The sequence below is a fragment of the Panthera onca genome, chromosome B3 (genome assembly GCF_046562875.1).
Source record: "Panthera onca isolate mPanOnc1 chromosome B3, mPanOnc1 haplotype 2, whole genome shotgun sequence".
Lineage (NCBI taxonomy): Eukaryota > Metazoa > Chordata > Mammalia > Carnivora > Felidae > Panthera > Panthera onca.
The window spans coordinates 23,875,258-23,901,723 of NC_138344.1; the positions used below are offsets into that span (position 1 = coordinate 23,875,258).

Below are 26,466 nucleotides of genomic sequence, written 5' to 3' on the forward strand. Positions count from 1 at the left end.
AGGGACAGCAGGCTTCCCATTGGTCACACCCCTGCAAGCAGCGGCACCCGCGGCCTGCGCCTGGGAGAGGCTCGCGGGGTGTCTCCGGGTCAGGGAGCCGTTTCCCCACCTTCGCGGGCTTTCCACGGCTCGCAGGCAAGGAGCCTGAGGGCAATGAGCGGCATCTGAGGTCGAGTGGGGCAGCTGGTGCCCAAGGCCTAGGACTTCAAAGGCGTGTCTGTGGCACGGGCCCTGGGAGCCGGGGGCAGGGACCTGGCTGGCAGGGCCCGCGGGCAGTGGCTGGCGACTGGGGTCGAGTGGGGCGGCTGGTCCCCCCCAAGGCCTAGGACTTCACCGGCGTGTCTTGTGGCACCGGCCCTTGGGAGTCGAGGGCTGGGGCCTGCGAGGGCCCGGAGGGCTGTGCGGGCCTAAGCGCGCGGCGGTGTGTGTTGAGGGGCCGGGCGAGGCAAGCCTGGCGGGCCGTGGGGGGCGCGGGAGCCCCAGCCCGAGGCGGCGGCCATCCCTGGACACGAGCCCTTTCTCTCACTGACGTACGTGGAGCGGCCCCTGGCTCGGGCTTCTGGGCCAGGGCAAGAGGCCGGGCTGCGGCACCGGCCAGGTTGGAACCATCGGCCCTGCCCGGCGGCCACGCAAGGCGGCAAGTGGCGCCGGCGCTTCGGGCCCAGGGTGAAGTCGGCATGCCGTGCCGGCCGAAGGCCTGAACGGGAACGGCACGGTCCAGAGGGGACCGCGCCCTGGGGGAGTGCCCGGGCCTGCTCAGCCCTGGTGTCTCGTGGCGTCCCCGCGTCCGTCGTGGGTTACGCGGAGTCCTGCGGCCTCCTCCCGTGGATGGCAAAGTCAGTGGCTCCCAGGGCCGGCTTCAGGGTGCAGCGGTGTGGCACGGCGGTCCCCCTCCTCAGGGCCCTCCTGGCCGCTGGTCTCCGGAGGAAGGGCGCCAGGGGTGGTGGCCTTTCAACAGGGGCCCTCAACAGGGCCCCGGCCAAAGAGGCTGCCCCCCAGCCCCCGCCCGGGCCTGCCACGGAGGCGTTGTCTCCTCGGGCACGGAGCTGGTGGGGCCAAAGTAGACACCCCGGGAGGGACTGCCCCTTGCAGTCGGGCACGGTGTGCCTCCCGTCCCCTCGGGTGGGCCGCAGGTTCCTCTGCGGTGACCTGGCAGGCAGGCGCGGGCCTGCGATCCCTGAGGCCAGGCGCGGTGCCTCGGCCCCGCGGGCCGCTTGGCAGAGGTCCGTCTCCCGTGGCGAGGGCGACGTGATCTCCTCTCGCTGTGGCCCTGGCCTGCGGGGCTGCAGCCCTCGTGTTCCCTGTGAGGGCCACGCGCGTGTTCCTGGGCCGTGGGCAGGGGCCACGTCGCCTGCCGCGGGCCGCATCCTTGCAAAGGTCAAAGCCTGTCTGCGGCTGCCCTCCCTGCAGCTTCCGGCCGTCGGCGGCCCGGTCCATCTGGCAGAGCTGGCGGGAGGGAATTTCCATGCAGGTGGGAACACACTCCCACGGAGCGGGCAGCCCAGGGAATGCTCGTTCCCTTGCGGGCCGGGGCCCTGGCGCCCCGTGGCCGTGGCCTCGCCGACTCCCTGGTAGGGAACGCGCACGCGGCTCGGTGGGCTTTGGCGCCGGCGTCAGTTGGGGGCCGGGCCCGGGCAGCCTAGCCGCCCCGGCCATTCTGGCGGAGTGGAGAGGTGGGGGCACCGTTTGTCCCGTGGCCGCCTGGGAGGGCGCTGCCTCGTCCTCTGCCCCGTAGCCTGCGGGCCAGGGCGGCCAGACTCCCTGGGGGCAGGTTTTGGGTTTTCCTGGGACCCCTGAGGTTCCATCCAGTGCTGGCTTCCACGGTGCACGTGGAAAGGGTGGGCAGCGGCGGGAACGGATGCGTGTGGAGGTCGGTGGGCACCGCGTGGCCAGAGAGTGTTTGGGAGGGCCAGGGCCTGGCCCGCGTCCGCGGCCCAGAGGCGTCCAGCGCGGCTCCCTGGTGTGCAAGGCCACCGGGCCTGTGCCAGTCGCCTGACGCGACGCCGGGGCCAGGACCTGCGCCCCAGGCACGCGTGCTCTTGCAGGGACCCAGGCCGCCCGGCTCAGCAGCCCCCTACAGCCCCTAGCCCAGCCTCCCAGCACACAGGAGCCTCCGTGCGCACGAAGAGGCACGCGCTCCCGCTCCCACAGTGCCCTGCGCCCGTGGCTTGTTGCCCGTCCGCAGGCAGCCCCAGGGGGCCGAGGGACAGGACAGGCAGACGGACGCAAGGCGTGGTCGCGGATTCGTTCTGCCCGGCGTGGCGAGCGGAGCCCCCGGGTACCTTGGTGACGCCCGCGGGCGATTGCTCCCCCTTTCTCAGGTGCAGTGGCCACGCCAGGCTCGCGGTCGGCCGAGACACGAAGGCCTCCCTGGCCCCCGAGTGCCTGTGGTTTGCGGTACGGCCGGAAGAAGCGTGGCCCGGAACGGGCACCTTGCTGACGGGAGCGTCCAGACGGTAAGCCTTCCCTGGGTGTCAGCTCGTGCCCCTGGCTTTAGGCTTTCCCGGGGCTGCCCGAGAGGCCGCTAGTGCAGGTGGCCCGCTGGGCACGTGGGGTTTTGCTCCCAGAGGGGCCTGTCCGTTCCTCTGGCTCAGTGGGCGTGGCTCTGCACGGCCCGGGCACCGGGAGGACCCTGAGTCCCTCGGCTTGCCCCGCTGAGCCACCCGGCCCGCCTGGGTCAGCCGGCCAGGCCGCCCAGAATGTGCTCGGATCGATGATGACTCCCTCAACAGCATTCCTTGGAAAAGCTGAACAAAATGAGTGAGAACTCCCTCCCGTCGTTCTCATCGAAACTGAGGTCCAGCACGTTGCCCGCCCCAGGGAAGGTAAGCGTCAGGGACAGCAGGCTTCCCATTGGTCACACCCCTGCAAGCAGCGGCACCCGCGGCCTGCGCCTGGGAGAGGCTCGCGGGGTGTCTCCGGGTCAGGGAGCCGTTTCCCCACCTTCGCGGGCTTTCCACGGCTCGCAGGCAAGGAGCCTGAGGGCAATGAGCGGCATCTGAGGTCGAGTGGGGCAGCTGGTGCCCAAGGCCTAGGACTTCAAAGGCGTGTCTGTGGCACGGGCCCTGGGAGCCGGGGGCAGGGACCTGGCTGGCAGGGCCCGCGGGCAGTGGCTGGCGACTGGGGTCGAGTGGGGCGGCTGGTCCCCCCCCAAGGCCTAGGACTTCACCGGCGTGTCTTGTGGCACCGGCCCTTGGGAGTCGAGGGCTGGGGCCTGCGAGGGCCCGGAGGGCTGTGCGGGCCTAAGCGCGCGGCGGTGTGTGTTGAGGGGCCGGGCGAGGCAAGCCTGGCGGGCCGTGGGGGGCGCGGGAGCCCCAGCCCGAGGCGGCGGCCATCCCTGGACACGAGCCCTTTCTCTCACTGACGTACGTGGAGCGGCCCCTGGCTCGGGCTTCTGGGCCAGGGCAAGAGGCCGGGCTGCGGCACCGGCCAGGTTGGAACCATCGGCCCTGCCCGGCGGCCACGCAAGGCGGCAAGTGGCGCCGGCGCTTCGGGCCCAGGGTGAAGTCGGCATGCCGTGCCGGCCGAAGGCCTGAACGGGAACGGCACGGTCCAGAGGGGACCGCGCCCTGGGGGAGTGCCCGGGCCTGCTCAGCCCTGGTGTCTCGTGGCGTCCCCGCGTCCGTCGTGGGTTACGCGGAGTCCTGCGGCCTCCTCCCGTGGATGGCAAAGTCAGTGGCTCCCAGGGCCGGCTTCAGGGTGCAGCGGTGTGGCACGGCGGTCCCCCTCCTCAGGGCCCTCCTGGCCGCTGGTCTCCGGAGGAAGGGCGCCAGGGGTGGTGGCCTTTCAACAGGGGCCCTCAACAGGGCCCCGGCCAAAGAGGCTGCCCCCCAGCCCCCGCCCGGGCCTGCCACGGAGGCGTTGTCTCCTCGGGCACGGAGCTGGTGGGGCCAAAGTAGACACCCCGGGAGGGACTGCCCCTTGCAGTCGGGCACGGTGTGCCTCCCGTCCCCTCGGGTGGGCCGCAGGTTCCTCTGCGGTGACCTGGCAGGCAGGCGCGGGCCTGCGATCCCTGAGGCCAGGCGCGGTGCCTCGGCCCCGCGGGCCGCTTGGCAGAGGTCCGTCTCCCGTGGCGAGGGCGACGTGATCTCCTCTCGCTGTGGCCCTGGCCTGCGGGGCTGCAGCCCTCGTGTTCCCTGTGAGGGCCACGCGCGTGTTCCTGGGCCGTGGGCAGGGGCCACGTCTCCTGCCGCGGGCCGCATCCTTGCAAAGGTCAAAGCCTGTCTGCGGCTGCCCTCCCTGCAGCTTCCGGCCGTCGGCGGCCCGGTCCATCTGGCAGAGCTGGCGGGAGGGAATTTCCATGCAGGTGGGAACACACTCCCACGGAGCGGGCAGCCCAGGGAATGCTCGTTCCCTTGCGGGCCGGGGCCCTGGCGCCCCGTGGCCGTGGCCTCGCCGACTCCCTGGTAGGGAACGCGCACGCGGCTCGGTGGGCTTTGGCGCCGGCGTCAGTTGGGGGCCGGGCCCGGGCAGCCTAGCCGCCCCGGCCATTCTGGCGGAGTGGAGAGGTGGGGGCACCGTTTGTCCCGTGGCCGCCTGGGAGGGCGCTGCCTCGTCCTCTGCCCCGTAGCCTGCGGGCCAGGGCGGCCAGACTCCCTGGGGGCAGGTTTTGGGTTTTCCTGGGACCCCTGAGGTTCCATCCAGTGCTGGCTTCCACGGTGCACGTGGAAAGGGTGGGCAGCGGCGGGAACGGATGCGTGTGGAGGTCGGTGGGCACCGCGTGGCCAGAGAGTGTTTGGGAGGGCCAGGGCCTGGCCCGCGTCCGCGGCCCAGAGGCGTCCAGCGCGGCTCCCTGGTGTGCAAGGCCACCGGGCCTGTGCCAGTCGCCTGACGCGACGCCGGGGCCAGGACCTGCGCCCCAGGCACGCGTGCTCTTGCAGGGACCCAGGCCGCCCGGCTCAGCAGCCCCCTACAGCCCCTAGCCCAGCCTCCCAGCACACACGAGCCTCCGTGCGCACGAAGAGGCACGCGCTCCCGCTCCCACAGTGCCCTGCGCCCGTGGCTTGTTGCCCGTCCGCAGGCAGCCCCAGGGGGCCGAGGGACAGGACAGGCAGACGGACGCAAGGCGTGGTCGCGGATTCGTTCTGCCCGGCGTGGCGAGCGGAGCCCCCGGGTACCTTGGTGACGCCCGCGGGCGATTGCTCCCCCTTTCTCAGGTGCAGTGGCCACGCCAGGCTCGCGGTCGGCCGAGACACGAAGGCCTCCCTGGCCCCCGAGTGCCTGTGGTTTGCGGTACGGCCGGAAGAAGCGTGGCCCGGAACGGGCACCTTGCTGACGGGAGCGTCCAGACGGTAAGCCTTCCCTGGGTGTCAGCTCGTGCCCCTGGCTTTAGGCTTTCCCGGGGCTGCCCGAGAGGCCGCTAGTGCAGGTGGCCCGCTGGGCACGTGGGGTTTTGCTCCCAGAGGGGCCTGTCCGTTCCTCTGGCTCAGTGGGCGTGGCTCTGCACGGCCCGGGCACCGGGAGGACCCTGAGTCCCTCGGCTTGCCCCGCTGAGCCACCCGGCCCGCCTGGGTCAGCCGGCCAGGCCGCCCAGAATGTGCTCGGATCGATGATGACTCCCTCAACAGCATTCCTTGGAAAAGCTGAACAAAATGAGTGAGAACTCCCTCCCGTCGTTCTCATCGAAACTGAGGTCCAGCACGTTGCCCGCCCCAGGGAAGGTAAGCGTCAGGGACAGCAGGCTTCCCATTGGTCACACCCCTGCAAGCAGCGGCACCCGCGGCCTGCGCCTGGGAGAGGCTCGCGGGGTGTCTCCGGGTCAGGGAGCCGTTTCCCCACCTTCGCGGGCTTTCCACGGCTCGCAGGCAAGGAGCCTGAGGGCAATGAGCGGCATCTGAGGTCGAGTGGGGCAGCTGGTGCCCAAGGCCTAGGACTTCAAAGGCGTGTCTGTGGCACGGGCCCTGGGAGCCGGGGGCAGGGACCTGGCTGGCAGGGCCCGCGGGCAGTGGCTGGCGACTGGGGTCGAGTGGGGCGGCTGGTCCCCCCCAAGGCCTAGGACTTCACCGGCGTGTCTTGTGGCACCGGCCCTTGGGAGTCGAGGGCTGGGGCCTGCGAGGGCCCGGAGGGCTGTGCGGGCCTAAGCGCGCGGCGGTGTGTGTTGAGGGGCCGGGCGAGGCAAGCCTGGCGGGCCGTGGGGGGCGCGGGAGCCCCAGCCCGAGGCGGCGGCCATCCCTGGACACGAGCCCTTTCTCTCACTGACGTACGTGGAGCGGCCCCTGGCTCGGGCTTCTGGGCCAGGGCAAGAGGCCGGGCTGCGGCACCGGCCAGGTTGGAACCATCGGCCCTGCCCGGCGGCCACGCAAGGCGGCAAGTGGCGCCGGCGCTTCGGGCCCAGGGTGAAGTCGGCATGCCGTGCCGGCCGAAGGCCTGAACGGGAACGGCACGGTCCAGAGGGGACCGCGCCCTGGGGGAGTGCCCGGGCCTGCTCAGCCCTGGTGTCTCGTGGCGTCCCCGCGTCCGTCGTGGGTTACGCGGAGTCCTGCGGCCTCCTCCCGTGGATGGCAAAGTCAGTGGCTCCCAGGGCCGGCTTCAGGGTGCAGCGGTGTGGCACGGCGGTCCCCCTCCTCAGGGCCCTCCTGGCCGCTGGTCTCCGGAGGAAGGGCGCCAGGGGTGGTGGCCTTTCAACAGGGGCCCTCAACAGGGCCCCGGCCAAAGAGGCTGCCCCCCAGCCCCCGCCCGGGCCTGCCACGGAGGCGTTGTCTCCTCGGGCACGGAGCTGGTGGGGCCAAAGTAGACACCCCGGGAGGGACTGCCCCTTGCAGTCGGGCACGGTGTGCCTCCCGTCCCCTCGGGTGGGCCGCAGGTTCCTCTGCGGTGACCTGGCAGGCAGGCGCGGGCCTGCGATCCCTGAGGCCAGGCGCGGTGCCTCGGCCCCGCGGGCCGCTTGGCAGAGGTCCGTCTCCCGTGGCGAGGGCGACGTGATCTCCTCTCGCTGTGGCCCTGGCCTGCGGGGCTGCAGCCCTCGTGTTCCCTGTGAGGGCCACGCGCGTGTTCCTGGGCCGTGGGCAGGGGCCACGTCGCCTGCCGCGGGCCGCATCCTTGCAAAGGTCAAAGCCTGTCTGCGGCTGCCCTCCCTGCAGCTTCCGGCCGTCGGCGGCCCGGTCCATCTGGCAGAGCTGGCGGGAGGGAATTTCCATGCAGGTGGGAACACACTCCCACGGAGCGGGCAGCCCAGGGAATGCTCGTTCCCTTGCGGGCCGGGGCCCTGGCGCCCCGTGGCCGTGGCCTCGCCGACTCCCTGGTAGGGAACGCGCACGCGGCTCGGTGGGCTTTGGCGCCGGCGTCAGTTGGGGGCCGGGCCCGGGCAGCCTAGCCGCCCCGGCCATTCTGGCGGAGTGGAGAGGTGGGGGCACCGTTTGTCCCGTGGCCGCCTGGGAGGGCGCTGCCTCGTCCCCTGCCCCGTAGCCTGCGGGCCAGGGCGGCCAGACTCCCTGGGGGCAGGTTTTGGGTTTTCCTGGGACCCCTGAGGTTCCATCCAGTGCTGGCTTCCACGGTGCACGTGGAAAGGGTGGGCAGCGGCGGGAACGGATGCGTGTGGAGGTCGGTGGGCACCGCGTGGCCAGAGAGTGTTTGGGAGGGCCAGGGCCTGGCCCGCGTCCGCGGCCCAGAGGCGTCCAGCACGGCTCCCTGGTGTGCAAGGCCACCGGGCCTGTGCCAGTCGCCTGACGCGACGCCGGGGCCAGGACCTGCGCCCCAGGCACGCGTGCTCTTGCAGGGACCCAGGCCGCCCGGCTCAGCAGCCCCCTACAGCCCCTAGCCCAGCCTCCCAGCACACACGAGCCTCCGTGCGCACGAAGAGGCACGCGCTCCCGCTCCCACAGTGCCCTGCGCCCGTGGCTTGTTGCCCGTCCGCAGGCAGCCCCAGGGGGCCGAGGGACAGGACAGGCAGACGGACGCAAGGCGTGGTCGCGGATTCGTTCTGCCCGGCGTGGCGAGCGGAGCCCCCGGGTACCTTGGTGACGCCCGCGGGCGATTGCTCCCCCTTTCTCAGGTGCAGTGGCCACGCCAGGCTCGCGGTCGGCCGAGACACGAAGGCCTCCCTGGCCCCCGAGTGCCTGTGGTTTGCGGTACGGCCGGAAGAAGCGTGGCCCGGAACGGGCACCTTGCTGACGGGAGCGTCCAGACGGTAAGCCTTCCCTGGGTGTCAGCTCGTGCCCCTGGCTTTAGGCTTTCCCGGGGCTGCCCGAGAGGCCGCTAGTGCAGGTGGCCCGCTGGGCACGTGGGGTTTTGCTCCCAGAGGGGCCTGTCCGTTCCTCTGGCTCAGTGGGCGTGGCTCTGCACGGCCCGGGCACCGGGAGGACCCTGAGTCCCTCGGCTTGCCCCGCTGAGCCACCCGGCCCGCCTGGGTCAGCCGGCCAGGCCGCCCAGAATGTGCTCGGATCGATGATGACTCCCTCAACAGCATTCCTTGGAAAAGCTGAACAAAATGAGTGAGAACTCCCTCCCGTCGTTCTCATCGAAACTGAGGTCCAGCACGTTGCCCGCCCCAGGGAAGGTAAGCGTCAGGGACAGCAGGCTTCCCATTGGTCACACCCCTGCAAGCAGCGGCACCCGCGGCCTGCGCCTGGGAGAGGCTCGCGGGGTGTCTCCGGGTCAGGGAGCCGTTTCCCCACCTTCGCGGGCTTTCCACGGCTCGCACGCAAGGAGCCTGAGGGCAATGAGCGGCATCTGAGGTCGAGTGGGGCAGCTGGTGCCCAAGGCCTAGGACTTCAAAGGCGTGTCTGTGGCACGGGCCCTGGGAGCCGGGGGCAGGGACCTGGCTGGCAGGGCCCGCGGGCAGTGGCTGGCGACTGGGGTCGAGTGGGGCGGCTGGTCCCCCCCAAGGCCTAGGACTTCACCGGCGTGTCTTGTGGCACCGGCCCTTGGGAGTCGAGGGCTGGGGCCTGCGAGGGCCCGGAGGGCTGTGCGGGCCTAAGCGCGCGGCGGTGTGTGTTGAGGGGCCGGGCGAGGCAAGCCTGGCGGGCCGTGGGGGGCGCGGGAGCCCCAGCCCGAGGCGGCGGCCATCCCTGGACACGAGCCCTTTCTCTCACTCAAGTACGTGGAACAGTTTTTGTGTTGGTTGTGGAACACATCTTTAGACCTTTTTGTTGTTGGGATCTTCTTGTGAATCTCTTTCAGTTTTCTCACCCAATGTGTCTCTGACTATCTTCTTAATGCCTCAGTGTCCTGTCAAGTTTTTGTTCTGCCCTTTTCCCGGATAGTAATTTTAGGGAAAGCAGGGTGCCACATTCTTGGTAATTCTGTCTGCGTTCTCTTCCCTAGTGTCACATTTTGTTCCCAGTTCCTTCCTTGTTTCCTGACTGATATCTGGCTTTTGATTTGGATGGCAAACCGTGGCTCAAAGTCCAGGCTTCAGTGTGCATGATTTTTGTACTGTAGTCCTTCTGTTGTGTGCTCTCCTATCCCTTTGTCCCTTAAAGATCTGCTTTCATTGGTGGTGTTCTTCATGAGTGTAAGCATGGCATTGGATGAAGACCTATCTCTGGTCAGTCCTGCCTTTGTGACAATGTCTCCTTTGTCATGGTGCTGCTGACATGACAGTGTTACTCTCGGAGTTTCTTTTGTACTTGGGCACAGGTGTCTCCCATACTTTTAGGTGGAGTTGGCACTTTTCTGCAGAAACCTACCAGCACATTGGGGCTTATGTTTTGCGATGCTAGGCACAATGCCCCTGCTGGATGGGAATCTTCGGAGAGGTCCCCCCACCTGTGAACAAGGCATGTTGTCTTCCAACAAGTGCAGTGTACCTCTCACCTGCGTGGCTGCAGCACTTGAGCTTTGTGAGGGCCATTCCACTGTTCCTGCTCCTAGGCAGAGGGCGCACGTCTTATGCCATAGCCTGGGTCCTTTCAAAGACCAATGCATTGGTGGCTTTCCTCACTGAAGAATTGTGCCCCCAATGTGTGGGTCTGTTTTTTTGGAAGTGCTGAAGAGACTACCCATGTAGGCTTGATCAGGCTGCTGTGGACCAAGCAGCCAATAGATTGCTCGTTTCTTCACAGCTCTGGGCCCTGAAGTCACTGGCCTTAGCCATGCCGGTTCTCTGGCTGGGATTGCACCCTGATTTCATTGGGGTTGTATACTGACATTTGGTGGGGAAGGCATGTGCTTCGTTGCTGCAGAGGGTGTTTTGTCAAAATGGATAAGTATGGGCACCTGGCCTATAATCCTTTGGCCGCCTCACATGGCTATGCCTAGGCTTCTGCCTAGTTGCCCGCACTGGAGGTTTACCAGCCTTACTTTGGGATATTTTGGTTTTCCACTGACTGCTGAGGTTCATTCAAGTGTGCTTCCAGTGTAATGGCTTGCTGGCCTCCACAGTCCATGTTGTCATGGTTACCAGCGGCAGGAGAGGAGGGGTGTACACCAGATACTGGTATGCTATGCTTGGCAACAGTGCTTTAAGAGAGGGAATCACTGGCCAGTTTCAGCCACCCCTAGAGATCAAAGGTGAACTCTGATTTGCAAGGAAATATGTCTTGTGCTGTTTTGTGGCAGGACATCAAGTTATGGATTTGCACACCAAGTAAGCTCTTGCAGGCATGGAGACCTCCCTAGATGAGCAAAAACACCCTCTCTGAACCACACCACTGAACAGACTCATACACAACCTGTACACTCACACACACAAACACACACACACACCCAAACTCACAGACAGGCACATGCACCTGATCACATAGTCCCCTGTATACATGGCATCTTGCCCATCTGAAGGCAGCCCAAAGGGACAGAGGGACAGGACAGGCAGACGCAAGGTGTAGTCACAAATTCATTCTTCCCGGTGTGGCAAGCTGAGCACCTGGGTATGTTTCTCACACGTGAATGCGATTTCTCCACCCTTTTCAGGTGCCTTCTCATGTCTTCAGGTTGCATATGTATGGAGCAGAGGTCCCTGACTTGTGTGTACTCCTGGCATCTGTGTTCCCATGGAATGGTGGTCAGTGGTGGTGTTCTTCATGCCTGAAACTGGGGCTGGCTGAAAACATATATCTGGCTGGTGTTGCTCCAGGTGTCTCAGTCAAATATTGCTTTGGAGATCTTTTCTCCTCACGCAGGGATCTGGCGAGGTGCAAGTGTTACTCTGGGACAGTCCGTTGGACTCAGACACAGGTGTGTCACATCTTGTTGGGTGGGGTGGAGACGTCTCTCTTGGGAGCCTACCAGCAGAACGGGTACCTGAGTGATCTCCCGAGAGGTTCAGTGCCCCAGCCGTACCAGGAGCTTGGAGAAGGTCCACATTTCCTTGTGAAGGAGATGTGTTCTCCTATCATTGTGCCTCGCCTGCGGGGCTGCAGCCCTTGAGCTCTGTGTGGGCCATGCTGATGTTACGTATTGGCAGGACAGAGCCCACATCGCATGCCACAGGCTGGATCCCTGCAAAGGCCAAAGTGTTGGTGGCTGTCTTAGCTGAAGGATCCTGCCCCCAATGAAGGAGTCAATTTTGAGGAGAGTGTTAGCAGGACCTGTGGTATAGGCATGAGCAGGCTCCTGTGGACCAAGAAGCTAAGGTTTTGCATGTTTCCTTCCAGGTCAGGGCTCCTGAACCTGCTTCCTGTGGCCATGTCAGTTCCCTGTGTGGAATGAGCCCTGGGTTCAGTCGAGTTTTACACTGGCTTTTGGTTGGGCAAGTGTAGTGTTTTGTTTTGTTTTGTTTTGTTTTGTTTTGTTTTGTTTTTCTCACAGAGGGTATTTTGGAAGCCTGCACATTTTCTGAAAGAGGCTCCTGAAGGAGTTAGCCATCTTGATGGTTACAGGGATATGGGATTTATATTACAGGGCTATTGTTGGTGGTGATTCAATTAGACTTTGGCATATATGGAGACTGCTAGACATATCTGGGTAAGATATACCTATATTGCTCCTGTATTAGGAATGTTGTGTGATTTGCCTCTGTCCCAGGCATTCCATGGCTGGATGCCTGTAATAGACATGGATCTCTAGTGTGTGTTCAGTGAAAATAATGCAGGCTGCCTGTTATCTTGGGGTGTACAGTGTTTCACAGTGGGTATACGCACCAGGACGTGATCATCTTCATGGTTCCCAGTTGTGGTTTGAGTAGTGTGTTGATTCTGTGGACAAATGTCTTTTCCTCCACTCTTCCCCTCTCCCCCCACATGCCTCCCATTGGCATGGACTTGAAAGTGTTTTGAGGAGACAATTGTTTAGTTTGTGTTGCCAGTCCCTATCCAGTTCCCTTAAAGTAGGGGTTTTCCACTGGAAGGCAGTGGGGAAGTGGAAATTAGGGAGTTCAGTGCCATGAGAAAGGCTCTTAAAATGGTGGCATGAGAAATTTCAGATTGGGGGAAAGAGCTGACTGGTTTTATGCCCCGAAGCTATTTAAATGCTTCTTGTTTGGTTATGCAAGTTGCTAGGTACTTCCTTGGAGGGGAGTTGCTTTTGGGTGGAGGGGTTCTGGTCTGGGGAACATCCCATGGGAGGGCAAGGTAGACGTGGTCCACATTGGGCCTTGGGTATTGGGTTCGGGAGCTGATATGTGGTGTGTGAGGATAAGAATAGATTCTATGCACAGCACTTTTGCCCGGGATTGGTGCATCAGCCCAAACCCATGCCTGGATGCATCCATGTTTGGACACGTGCCCCACATGCATGGAAGGAGCCCACGAATCATAGGGAGAGATAGAGAAAGTGGTCCCAGTGGGTGTCACTCCCCTGGATGCCTATGGACCTGTGTGACTTTCTGAAGCTTGTGTTGTCTCTTCTCATCACTTCCCAGGTGGAATAAGCAGGATGCAGATATCAGGGATAGTAAGCTAGGCCTATACTGTGTAAAATGTGATGCCAGCCAGCCATGACTCCCCAGTAGGCCCAGGGCATGTTTTGTGTGGTCATGGGGGCACAGTCATCGTGGTGTTAAGCAGTGCTTCTCTGCCAAATCCTACTGGTTTTCTTTCCAGGGCACACCAAGCTGCCTACCCAGTCCTGGGCCTGACTCCTCTTGTTCCCCGGGGACTTGGCCCTGGGGTTCCCCCAAGGGTCAACATGTTTGAACTCCTCAGCTGTCCTTGGGTGGAGTCCAGCAATGTTAAATGTTCAATGCCCTTAAATGTGCTTGGATTGACTATGATATGCATTCCTTGGACATTTGAACAAAATAAGTGAGGAATCCTTACCATCACCCTCATTGAAACTGATGTCTAGCATGTGAGTCTGACAGTGAACACACAGGAGGGACACATGTCGTTCAATAGCTTTGGTGGCAGCTGCGAGTGTGTATAATGTATGCAAGTGGCCCCCTTCAGGCAGGAAAGGCTCACTGGCAGGGGGAGACCCTGCTCCCATCTGTAAGGGGTTATCTGGGGGAACCAGGGCCATCAGAGTGCACACATCTGGCACCCCTTAGAGGAGCTGGTGAGGGTACATATGACAGTTCAGCTTACCCACTAGCCCGCATTTGGGCTGCCTTTAAGCCATTGAGGGCCTACCCCCACCGCTTTATTTCCTTGTCCTTTTAAGGGCTCGGAAGGTTTATATAGATAAGAGAAGGGTACGAGGCCAAGCCCAGACAATTCCCCCTTCACAGCTTCTCCCTGAGATTAGGACAGGTAGCTTCTTGTGTCAGTTGGGCAGACTCAGGGAGCTTTGGGTCTTGGGAGGTTGACACCAACTAAGCTGACTGAACCTTTTGGGAGAGAGGGTCCTATAGGAGGTGGCCATGATCATGGTTACAGGGACATGGGAGTGACATCATGGGGCTATGGCCAGGGGTGATGTTATCAGTCTGAGGCAGAGATGGAGATGGCTAGACACTTCTCAGGAAGGTTTCTGTATGGCTCCTCAGGGAGGATGGGTGGGTGATTCTTCCACTGTCCCAGATTTTCCCTGATGGGAGGCCCATAATAGATAAGGATCCCTGGTGTAGGTTCAATGATGATCACACAGGATGCTTATTATCTTGGGGTGTGAATTGTTTCGTTGTGGGTGTAGATGACACCAGCAGGTGGTTGCTTTCATGGTGCCTGGCTGTGATCCAACAGGCCGGTTGATTCTGTGAACAAATGTCCTTTCCCTCCCCACCACCTGCCTCCCATTGGTGTGGAGCTGAAGGTGTTTTTGGGGAGAGTTGGGTTTCGTTTGTGTAGCCATCCCAATCCACTTCCCTAAGGGAAGGGATTTTCTGCTGGAAGGCAGTGGGCACCAACTCATGGAAAGCAGGGAAACCATTGCCATGAGAATGGCTCTTGGAATAGGGGCATGAGAGACCTAATCCTATTTGATCATGGTGAATAATTCCACTTGATCATGGTGAATAATTCTTTTAATGTACTGTTGAATTTTTTTTGCTAGTATCTTGTTGAGAATTTTTTCATCCATGTTCATCAGGCATATTAGCCCATAATTCTCCTTTTATGTGGAGTCGTTTTCTGGTTTTGGAATCGAGTTAATGTCAACTTCATAGAATGAGTTTGGAAGCTTTACCCCCATTTTTTTTTTTTGGAACAGTTTGAGAAGAGTACATATTAACTCTTCTTTAAATGGTTGGTAGAATTCCTCCAGGAAGCCATCTGGCCCAGGACTTCTGTTTGTTGGGAGATTTTTGATAACTGATTCCATTAATTTGCTGGTTATGGGACTGTTCAAATTTTATATTTCTTCCTGTTTGAGTTTTGGTAGTGTGTGAGTGTCTAGGAATTTTTCCCTTTCTTCCAGATTGTCCAGTTGATTGGCATATAATTTTTTCATGGTATTCTCTTATAACTGTATTTCTGTGTGTTGGTTGTGATCTCTCTTTCCTTCGTGATTTTATCTATTTGGGTCCTCTCTCTTTTCTTTATGATAATTCTGGCTAAGGGCTTATAAATTTTATTTATTCTTTCAAAAAACCAGCTTTTACTTTCATTGATCGATTCTACGTTTTTTCTTTCTATATCATTTATTTCTGATATAATCTTTATTATTTCCTTCTGCTGGCTTTGGACTTTATTTGCTGCTCCTTTCCTCGCTCCTTTAGGTATAATGTTAAGTTGTATATTTGGGATCTTTCTTGCTTCTCGAGATAGGCCTGATTGCAATGTACTTTCTTCTTAAGACTGACTTTGATACATCGCAAAGGGTTTGGACTGTCGTGTTTTCATTTTCATTTGCTTTCCATGTATTTTTTTATTTATTCTTTAATTTCCTAGTTAACCCATTCATTTTTAGTATGATGTTCTTTAACCTCCATATATTTGAGGGATTTCCAAATTTTTTCTTGTGAATGATTTCAACTTTCATAGTGTTGTGATCTGAAAATATGTATGATGTGATCTTGATCTTTTCGTACCTGTTGAGGGCTGATTTGTGACCCAGTATGTGATCTATTCTTGAGAATGTTCCATGTGTACTCCAGAAGAATATGTATTCAAGGGATGCCTGGGTGGCTCAGTCAGTTGGGTATCTGACTTCGGCTCAGGTCATGGTCTCACAGTTTGTGAGTTCGATCCCTGTATCAGGCTCTGTTCTGACAGGTCAGAACCTAGAGCCTGCTTCAGTTTCTGTGTTTCCCCCTCTCTCTGCCCCTCCCATACTCATGCTCTGTCTCTCTGTCTCTCAATAATAAATAAACGTTAATTTTTTTTTTAAAAAAGAAGAATGTGTATTCTGCTTTAGGATGAAATTTCTGAATGTATCTGTTAAGACCATATTGTCCAGTATGTCATTCAAATCCATTGTTTCCTTCTTTATTTTCTACTTAGATGATCTGTTCATTGCTATAAGTGAGATATTAATGTATTCTACTATTATGGTATTATTATTATAAATGGGTTTCTTTATGTTTATTATTAATCAATTTATATATCTGGGTATTTCAAGTTGGGGGCATAAATATTTACAACTGTGAGATATTGATGGATAGACCCCTTAATTATGGTATAATGCCCTTGTTCATCTCTTATTACAGTCTTTGTTTTAAAGTCTAGTTTGTCTGATATAAGTATGGCTACTATGATTTCTTTTGACATCCATTAGTATGATAGATGGTTCTCCATCCCCTTACTTTCAATCTGCAGATGTCTTCAGGTCTAAAATGAGTCTCTTTCAGGTACAATATAGATGGATCTTGGTTTTTTTATCCATTCTGAAACTATGTCTTTTGACTAGAGCATTTAGTCCATCTACATTCAGAATGGTTATTGAAGGATGAAGCTGGTGCCATTGTGTTGCCCATAAAGTTGGTGTTTCTGGTGCTTTTCTCTTGTTCTTTATTGTCTCTGTTGCCTTGGTCTTTTTTTTTTCTCCACTGAGAATCTTCCTTAAAATTTCTTGCAGGGCTGCTTCAGTGATCACAAACTCCTTTAGTTTTCATTTGTCTGGGAAAGTCTTTACCACTCCTATTCTGAATGACAGCCTTGCTAGGTAAAGAATACTTGGCTGCATAATTTTTCTATTCAGTACATTGAATATTTCCTGCCACTCCCTTCTGACCTGCGAAGTTTCAATAGATAGGTCTGCTGGTAACCTTAGGTGTTTACCTTTATAGATTAAGGAGCTATTTGTCCCTAGCTGTTCTCAGAATTCTCTTTATCTTTGTATTTTGCAAGTTTCTCTATGATATATCATAGTGTTGACCTGTTTCTGTTAATTTTGATGGGAATTCTCTGTGACTCTTGGACTTGAATGCCTGTATCTTTCCTCAGATTAGGGAACTTCTCAGCAATAGTTTGTTCAAATAAAACTTCTGCCCCTTTTTCCCACTCTTCTTCTTGTGGGACTCCTATGATATGAATATCATTTCATTTCATGGAATCACCTAATTCTCTAATTCTCCCCTTGTGACCTAATAATTTCCATTCCCTCTTTTTTCAGCTTCATTATTTTCCATAATTGTATCTTCCATATCACCTGTTCTGTCTTTTGCTTCTTCAATCCTCATCGTCACTTTATTCAGTTTGTTTTGCATCTCAGTTTTAGCAATTTTTATTTCTTCCTGACTAGATGTTAGGTCTTTGATATCTGCAACAAGTGACTGTCTGGTGCCCTCTATGTTTTTTTCAAGCCAAGCTAGCAGTCTTATGACTGTTGTTCTAAATTACTGTTCAGATTTGGGGCACCTTGGTGGCTCAGTCGGTTAAGTGTACAACTTCAGCTCATGTCATGATCTTGTGGTTCATGGGTTCAAGCCCCACATCAGGCTCTGTGCTGACAGCTCAGAGCCTGGAGCCTGCTTTGAATTCTATGTCTTCCTCTCTCTCTGTGCCTCCCACACTAACACTCTTTCTCTTTCTCTCTCAAAAATAAACATTAATTGTTTAATAAATAAAATAAATAAATTATTATTCAGATTTATCACTTACATCTGTTTTGAGCAAGTTCCTGGATGTGTTTTTTTCTTGACCTTTCTTTTGGGGGAGAATTTCTCTGTCTTGTCATTTTTTATAAATTTCTGTGTCTGCATGTTTTTAATGCTTGTTATGTTTCCTGCACCTAAGAGCACTGTTATATTAAAAATGGATTATACACTGTCCAGTGCCTGTCAGTTCAGGAAGTGTTTCTGGTGCATGATGTGTGCGCTCTGCTGATGTGTTTTAGCTGCTCTTCCCGACTGGTCAGTCCTCTGCAGATATTCTCCTTGCTTGCAGTGGTCGGGTTCAACACCCCAATCTGGGACCCAGCAAGGCATGGGACCCAGAAAGACATGGACCCACTCTACCCTTCAGAGGAGATCCCTACAGCACTGTGCTTGGCACTGTTCTGTCTCAGAAAATCCATTGCATGGCCACACAGGTACCTGGAGCTTATGGTGAAACACAGTAAAAAGCTGCAGCCACTTTATCTGCCCTCTGCACACACCTGTGTACCCTGTGGTTGAATGGTCACTTAAAGGCACCAGCAAAGTCTTTTGTCCTTGGAGAGGCATTATACCCTCTTTCAAATGCTCTCCAAGAAGGGTAACTTTCTCCCCCAGTTCAACCAAAGGGATCCCCACACCACACTGTCTGATATCCACTCCTGGGCTTCCCCTTTATTCTCCTCAGGAAAACCACAACCAGCCTGGATACACTCCAGCAAATGGTGCAGACTTTGAAGAACTCAGAAATTGAGTTCCACTGTTTATAAAAGCTTGTAATAGTCAGTTTTTCACTATTCCCCCATCAATGGTTTTGAGGGAGTGCTTTTCTTGTGAAAACTCAATGCATTGCTCTCTCTCACTGTTTCCTTCTCCTCTCTGCAAAAATGGCTCCTACCCTTCTGCAGCACCACACCTTTTCTCTTCCCCAATTCCCTTCTCTGCACCATATACCTGCCACATTGTCTCCCTAAAATTGTACAGAATGTTCTCTTAATCCTCAAATCAATTTTTTAGGTGTCCAATGTGATTTGATGTTGATCTAGCTCTGTTCAAGTGATGAGACTAGATTTCAGTCCCCCTACTACACCACCATCTTCTGCACTGTGATTTTGTAAGGTTTTTTTTTTTTAATTTTTTAAAACGTTTATTTACTTTTGAGACAGAGAGAGACAGAGAGAGAGAGAATGAGAGAGAGAATGAGTGGGTGACAGGCAGAGAGAGAGGGAGACACAGAATATGAAGCAGGCTCCAGTCTCTGAGCTGACAGGACACAGCCTGACATGGGGCTTGAACCCACAAACTGTGAGATCATGACCTGAGCCAAAGTCGGATACTTAACCAACCTAACCACCCAGGTACCCCAAGTGTTTTTAGATTATTTTCTTTTTTTTTCAAGATTGATTAAAATCTATTGATTCATACTAAGTTCACTTAATATATTCCTCTTATGTCAAGACTAATAATGAGACTATCCTATGAGATTTTTATATCATTTTCATTTATAAAGTTTCTCTCTCTCTTTTTTAAGATTCTTATTACTTATGTGACATTGGCTTAATTTTATTTTGTTCCACATGTTTTTTAGTTATAATATGAACATGTTTATCATCACTAATTTTAAATACTTGTTAGACAACTAAATACTTGTTTTAATCTTTTATTGGTATATGTTTATTTTATGTTCTCATTCTATTTATACTGTGAAGCATTAATAATCTGGTGAGCCATTCATGCTGTCTTTTTTTATTTCCAGAATTTTTTTCTCTTTTCTTCTTAATATAGTATTTAAAACTATCCAAGCAAATTAATTAATAAAGTTAAATTTAAATTTAGGTAAACAGTGAATCTTACCATCTTTTGCTTGGTTGAAAAATAGTCATTATTCTCATATATATACATACATATATATATACATACATATATATATATGTATGTATATATATGTGTATATATATGTATATATATACACTTTATTACTATATAGTTCAAGGTGGACAGAGATGGGTTTCATATAAAATATGACATGAAGAAGCACTTCAGGCATAGTTAGGCCAAAACATCCTCAAGGGCCAGTGGGAATTCTCACATCGGTAAGCATTTTGTCCTGAAGATACTGGAATACCTCTCAGGGTATTGTAACACTTCGGTGACAATGAGCCTCTGGTTATTCTACTCAGAAATGTGGTCACCAGTGATTCTGGTCTCCATGATTAATTTAGTGTTGATCAATGTCTCTTAGTATAACAGAATCCTGAATTCTCAGTGTATGCCATGTATCTCATTATAATGGTCCCTTTTATAAGTGTGCCTGGATAAATGATGACTCCACAAATGGATTTTGTTGGAATATGAACAAAGTGAGTAACAAAAATTAATTTTATGAGCTGAGGTCTAGTCCATGAATCATGCTGAATAAAAATGTGGAAAGGAATTCAGTTTGGTCAGCAAATGTTATTTTAAAAAATGCTATGGTATTGTAAAACAAACATGCTGGTATATTCTAGAGGAAATGAGTTGTAAAAAGATGTATATAACCAACTGTGGGATGATATAACTACTCTTTGTGTACTTGACTGCCAGTGTTTACACATGTGTCATAAGTAGACCCTGGGGAACCACCACATAAATAATGAGTCCCATGAGAAATGTTTGTGACTATGCTTGAGTTATTCACATGTTTGAGCTGCTGGAAACTTCTGAGTGATGATGGGTGTCTTTAGTGAGCTTAGATTGTCAAAATCCAAAGATATTATGAAATTTTACTTATCATTTTCTATTAAGTAAAACAATGTGTGTTTCAAGAGTAGGCACTCTATGTTAAATCCTCACAGTATATTTTAATTTCCTTGTCAACCCACATACTAGGATTGGAACAGTTGGTTACATATTGTTTTCTTTGTTTTTTCTATGATCTAAGCAAGAAATTTCATATACTTTTGAGTGATGGCTTCAACTACATGGTAGATTAAACATTTTTATATGTGAGACAGTTATATTTTAAATTCTTGTATTCTTACATGAATTACATTAGCCTTTTTCATTTATCATATATGGGTTTCTAATGTGTGTAGAGAAACACCATAGTTATAATAAATCATTTCTCAGTGAATTTACTGGGGAAATTTTTAGACAAATATCTTAGAAAAAATTATTTCTGTACTGTTGAGATCAAAATTGTGAGCATAACAATTGTCATCAGATGGCCCAATGAATATCCATGAATAATTCTTAAAATTTTTTATAACTAAATATTCCATTAGGAAAATTTTGTTTTGCAATTTCTCTAACTTCCTATATACTTTGTAGATAGAGTGTAGTATCAGAATTCCATGGAATCTCATCACTGCACCAATGAAGTGCTGATTTTGAAGTGATCCCTTATCTGGGAAGGGAAAAAACAATATACTCCTAATTTTAATACCAGACTTGTAGCAAATTTATGTATCTCTGTTGTCTTATTATTTTTTAAGTAATCCAAATTTAATTCAATTAGTGTATAGTTGGTTAATACAAACTATTATTAGCATTAATAATTGTGGGAATATGTGAAGTTTCAGTCTCCTTTATTTTTCAGATTTTACTCTTTCTTCTACTTTGAATAACCAGAAATATCCTATAGTAATAATAAATTAGTGTATTTTTACAGAAAGGTACATAGTGAGTACTCCTGCCTAGTGCAACTTTGACAAATGGTCATATATGCCATTCATCTTTCCACATTTATACTTTTTAACCAAAGGTAGGTGTGGGCCAAAAACTAGGTTTCATATGTATGAATTTAATCCTTCTCCTTGATGTATGACATGAGAGAAACTGTTGGGAATAATTCTGCCTCCCATCCTCAAGGGCCAGTGGGAATTCTAACATCAGTAATCATTTTGTCCTGAAAGTGCTGACATTTCTCTTAGGGAATCATAATACTTCAGTAACACTCCAGTAATACTGGCTACTCTGGTCAGCCATGGGGCTGGGTAAGCATTTCTCAAGGTGATAGAATCCTGAGTTCTTGAGTGTCTGTCACATATCCATTCTAAAGATCTATTTTATAAATATGCCCACATCAATAAAGACTTCAAAAAAAGTGGATCTTGTATAAATCTGAAGAAAATGAATAACAAGTCACTTCTATGAGCTGAGCTCCAGAATAGGGACCATGCAAGGCTAAAACTGTGTAAAGAATTCAGTTGGTCAGGTAGTAGTACCAACAGGGTACTTGAAAACTAACCTGACTACATATTAAGCAAACTTAATTGCAGTTAATTATAGTTGTCTATAAATATCTAATTGTTGGGTAAAATGATAAAATTCTATTTGTTTCACAGGTAGCATCCATATACTCATACTAAACAGACCATGTAAAACAAGCACATGAGTAATTATCTCAGTGGAAAATGGTTGTGCCTATGTAGGACATTCATGCTATTTACTTAGATGCTACAATATGCTTAATAAGGAGCGGTCTATTGATGTCAATTAGATAGCTTATTTGAAGAACTTATGACTCTTATTTGGCATATATCTCTTAAATAAAATAAACAATTGGTAATTTTAAAGTTGGTTTTATTACTGTGAATGTTTTAGAGTGTTTTAATTTGATTGATGTTGCAGTCACAGGAAGTGGAATAGTTGTTTTTTGCTATCAGCCAGGAGGCAATTTTCTAGACATTAGAGTAAAGGATTCAGGTAGATGCTACATAAAACATTTTAAAATCATGAAATAATTAATTTCCAGTTCTTGGTATTCAAGGTAGATTTAATTTGCTAATATTTCCCCAGCCAATTTTATATGTATTTAAAGGTGGATTATAGATCCACAGCTAATATCATCCTCAAAGGGAAAAAACTGAGAGCTTTTCCCCTAAGGTCAAGAACACAATAGGGATGTCCACTCTCACCACTGTGGTTCAAGATAGTACTGGAAGTCCTAGTCTCATCAATCAGACAACAAAAAGAAATAAAAGGCTTCCAAATTGGCAAAGAAGAAGTCAAACTTTCACTCTTCGTAGTTGACATGACATTCTATGTGGAAGACCCAAAAGACTCCAAAAAACTGCTAGAACTGATACACAAATTCAATGAAGTCACAGGATATAAATCCACATACAGAAATCCATTGCATTTCTACACACCAATAATGAAGCCGCATAAAGAGCAATCAAGAAATTGATCCCATTTACAATTGCACCAAAAGCCATAAAATATCTAGGAATAAACCAAACAAAGAGGTAAAGGATATATATGCTGAAAACTATAGAAAGCTTATGAAAGGATTGAAGAAGTCACAAAGAAATGGAAACACATTCTTTGCTCAGGAATGGGAAGAACAAATATTGTTAAAATATCTATACTACCCAAAGCAATCTACACATTTAATGCAATACCTGTTAAAATAACATCAGCATTCTTCACAGCTGGAACAAACAATTCTAAAATTTGTGTGGAACCAGAAAGGACCCCAAAGAGCCAAAGTAACGTTGAAAAAGAAAACCAAAGCTGGAGGCATCACAATTCTGGAGGCAAACCATAAGCTGTAATCATCAGGACAGTATGGTACTGGAACAAAAACAGACATATAGATCAAAGAAACAGAATAGAGAACCTACAAATGGACTCACAAATGTATGGCCAACTTCAACAAAGCAGGAAAGAATATCCAGTGGAAAAAAGTCTCTTCAACAAATGGTTCTGGGAAAACTGGGCAGATACATGCAGAAGAAACTGGACCACTTTCTTACACATACACAAAAATGAGCTCAAAATGGATGAAAGACCTAAATGTAAGATAGGAAACCATCAAAATCCTAGAGGAGAAAACTGGCAGAAACCTCTTTGACCTCAGCCACAGCAACATCTTACTAGCCATATCTTCAGAGGCAAGGAAAACAAAACCAACAATGGGACCTCATAAAGATAAAAGCTTCTGCACAACAAAGCAGTAAACAAAACTAAAAGCCAAGTGATGGAATGGGAGAAGATATTTGCAAATGACCTATCAGATAAATGGTTAGTATCCAAAATCTGTAAAGAGCTTATCACACTCATCAGCCTCCCCAGTGAAGAAATGGGCAAAAGACATGAATAGACACTTTTCCAAAGAAGACACCCAGATGTCTAACAGACACGTGGAAAGGTGCTCAACATCACTTATCATCAAGGAAATACAAATCAAAACCAAAACGAGATAGCACCTCACACCTGTCAGAATGGCTAAAACAAACAACTTGGGAAATAGCAGATGATAGCGAGGAGTCAGAGAAAAGGGAAAACTTTCGCAGTGTTGGTGAGAATGCAAACTGGCCCAGCCACTCTGGAAAATAGTCTGGAGGTTCTTTAAAAAATTAAAAATAGAACTACCCCAGAGCACCTGGGTGGCTCAGGACTCTTGGTTTCGGCTCAGGTCATCATCCCACAGTTCATAATATCAAGCCCTGTATCAGGATCTATACAGACAACATGGAGCCTGCTTGGAATTCTCTATTTCCCTCTCTCTCTGCTCCTCCCCCCTCTCAAAATAAATTTTAAAACATTCAAAAAATAGAACTACCCTACAAACTAGCAATTGCACTACTACATATTTATGCCAAGGATACAAAAATGCTGATTTGAAGGGACCCATACACCCCAATGTTTATAGCAACTCTGTCCACGATAGCCGAATTATGGAAAGAGCTCAAATATCCATAGACTTATGAACATATAAAGGTGTGTGTGTGTGTGTGTGATAGAATATTGCTCAGTGATCAAAAAGAATGAAATCTTGCCATATGAAACATCATGGATGGAACTAGGGTGTATTATGCTAAGTGAAATAAGTCAGTCAGAGGTAAATATATGATTTCACTCATATGTGGAAATTAAGAAACACAACAGATGAACATGGGGAAAAGAAGAAAAAATAAGATAAAAACAGAGAGGGAGACAAACCATAAGAAACCCTTGAATACAGAGAACAAATGTAGGGTTGCTGGAGGGGGTTGGGTGGTGGAATGGGCTAAATGGATGATGAGCATTAAGAAAGGCACTTGGGATAAGCACTGGGTATTATATGCAAGTGATGAATCACTGAATTCTACTCCTGAAACCAATACTACATTATATGTTAACTAACCTGAATTTAAATTTAAAAAATAAAGATGGATTATAGTTATAATGAATGATCCTAAGGGGAATAATTGGGGAAACATTGACCTCAGTATCTTCTAAATAAAAGATGACTTCTGCTTCAGGAGTGACTATAATTTTCTTGCCATGTAGGTTGTCACGTGCATATCTATGGTTAATTCCTTGTAACCTGTTAATAGTAAACTTTCAATTAGAAAGTTTTTATTTTCAACTTCCATAATTTACTCCAAGCATAATAGGTTGGAAATTACATTGGAATTGCTTGAAATTGTTCCTGCCACACCATTTGAATTGCTGATGTTGTTACTTGTACAAATTTCCTCTTCTGGAAATGTTCAGAACACTGATTTCCAGGCTTAACATTGCAATTTTTAATAAATTTATTTTTCATGAATCATTTTTATTTTTAACTTTTGATTTAAATCTAGGTTAGCTAACATATGGTGTAATATTAGTTTCAGGTGTACAATATAGTGATTCAACACTTCTACACAACACCCCGTGCTCATTGCAGCAAGTGCACTCCTTTAAAAACACTTTTTAACTAATCAATAATGTAATTGGTTTTGCAAAAACTCTATGAATACAACAAATGTGAGGTTTAATAATTTGCTGAGTCATCTGAGGCTTCTGTCTCATTTCTAATAATATCAGAAAAATCCTAGTAGAGTAATCAATTAGTATATTTTACGTGCAGGTACATGATGAACCATCCAGTCTTTTCCACGGTTGACAAATGGACATGTATACTTCTAATATTTCTGTATTTTTACTCTATTTCCACAGGTTAATGTGAACCAAAACCTTGGTTTCATATGAATAAAAAGTATCTCCTTCCTCTTGAGATGTGACAAGGAACAAAGTATTGGGAATAATTCTGCCATCTCATCCTCAAGAACCAGTAGGAATTCTACCACCAGTAAGCATTTTGTCCTGAAGATATTGACACTTCTCTCAATACACTGTAGCACTCCTATTACGTTATGACACTGCCTGTGCTTGTCAGCCATGAAGCCAGATCATTAACTGTGATGACTGGTCTCCATGATTAAATACTATGGTTTAGTGTGTTTCGGGGTGAAATAATCTGGGGTACTCAACGTCTGTCATATATGTCAGGATCAAGATTTTTTTTAAGTATGCCTGGAACAATGATTCTCATTGGAATCTGAACAAAATGAGTGAGAAAGTCACTTCTGTGAACTGAAGTCCAGCACAAGACACCATACTAGGCCAAAATGTGGAGGGGGTTCAGTTTGGTCAGCTGGTGTTACTAATAGGCCTATAGTAATTGAATTCTATCCTGATTGCATATATTAAGGATAATGAACTATACAGAGATCTATCAATTTCTGATTTAGGAATAACATGACAACTCTTTGAGTGCTTGGCTGGCAGTATCCATATATTCATAGTAACCAGACCCTGGAAAACCAGCATGTGAGGAGAGAGACCAGTGGTTATGCCTACCCTTGAGCCATTCACACATTTTTCTTACATGCCAAAATCTTCAGAGTGAGGAGCAGTTGATTGACATCAACTAGGTAATTAACGTAAAGGATATGAGTGTTTACTGATTTATGTTTTAAGTAGAAGAAATGTGTAAATTGAAGAGTAGTTTATATTTGTCAAAACTTCTTAAAGCATGTTTTAATCTCCTTGCTGATGAAATCACAAGAATTGCAACACATTTTTCCCTCTGTCACCCTAATAGACATTTGGGCTGTGGACTTAAGTAGATGCTGCACTAAACATTTTTAATTATAAAATGATTACATTTTTAATTCTTGGTGTTTTAGGTACATTTTACTGCCTAATATTCATATTTTGTTAGTAAGCTTCATAGTTAGCATTGAAGGGAACATCGTTTTATTATTTATTTATTTTTGGGTTTTTTGGGGGTTTTTTGGTCTCTTTTTTTATTATTATATGAAATTTATTGTCAAATTAGTTTCCATGCAACACCCAGTGCTCATCCCAAAAGATGCCCTCTTCAATACCCATCACCTACACTACCCTCCCTCCCACCCCCCCCCCCCCCATCAACCCTCAGT

The 26,466-nt window shown here is 50.7% G+C and overlaps 1 long non-coding RNA gene, 3 other non-coding genes and 1 pseudogene across 12 annotated transcripts in view; all 5 read left to right on the top strand.

Annotated features, from left to right (window-relative positions):
• Positions 1–2,707: 2,707 nt before the first annotated feature.
• Positions 2,708–2,801, top strand: LOC145715585 (small nucleolar RNA SNORD116). The gene has a single exon (XR_014137869.1). It is a non-coding gene; the product is annotated as a small nucleolar RNA SNORD116 (small nucleolar RNA).
• Positions 2,802–5,542: 2,741 nt separating this feature from the next.
• Positions 5,543–5,636, top strand: LOC145715586 (small nucleolar RNA SNORD116). The gene has a single exon (XR_014137870.1). It is a non-coding gene; the product is annotated as a small nucleolar RNA SNORD116 (small nucleolar RNA).
• A 2,358-nt stretch (positions 5,637–7,994) lies between these two features.
• LOC132668825 (uncharacterized) overlaps positions 7,995–26,466 on the top strand; it is a 30,987-nt gene continuing 12,515 nt past the window's right edge. For 5 of the 9 annotated variants that reach the window (XR_013556381.2, XR_013556386.2, XR_013556382.2 and 2 more), the window contains exons 1-2: positions 7,995–8,125; positions 25,199–25,331. This is a non-coding gene — a long non-coding RNA (uncharacterized LOC132668825). Of the gene's footprint in view, positions 8,126–8,379; positions 8,495–17,337; positions 18,402–25,198; positions 25,332–25,773; positions 25,957–26,466 lie in introns of those variants that run through there. The other 4 variants (XR_013556385.2, XR_013556388.2, XR_013556384.2 and 1 more) reach the window with 4 other exon arrangements.
• Positions 8,377–8,470, top strand: LOC132676703 (small nucleolar RNA SNORD116). The gene has a single exon (XR_009609087.1). It is a non-coding gene; the product is annotated as a small nucleolar RNA SNORD116 (small nucleolar RNA).
• On the top strand, positions 13,075–13,159 carry LOC132676704 (small nucleolar RNA SNORD116; annotated as a pseudogene).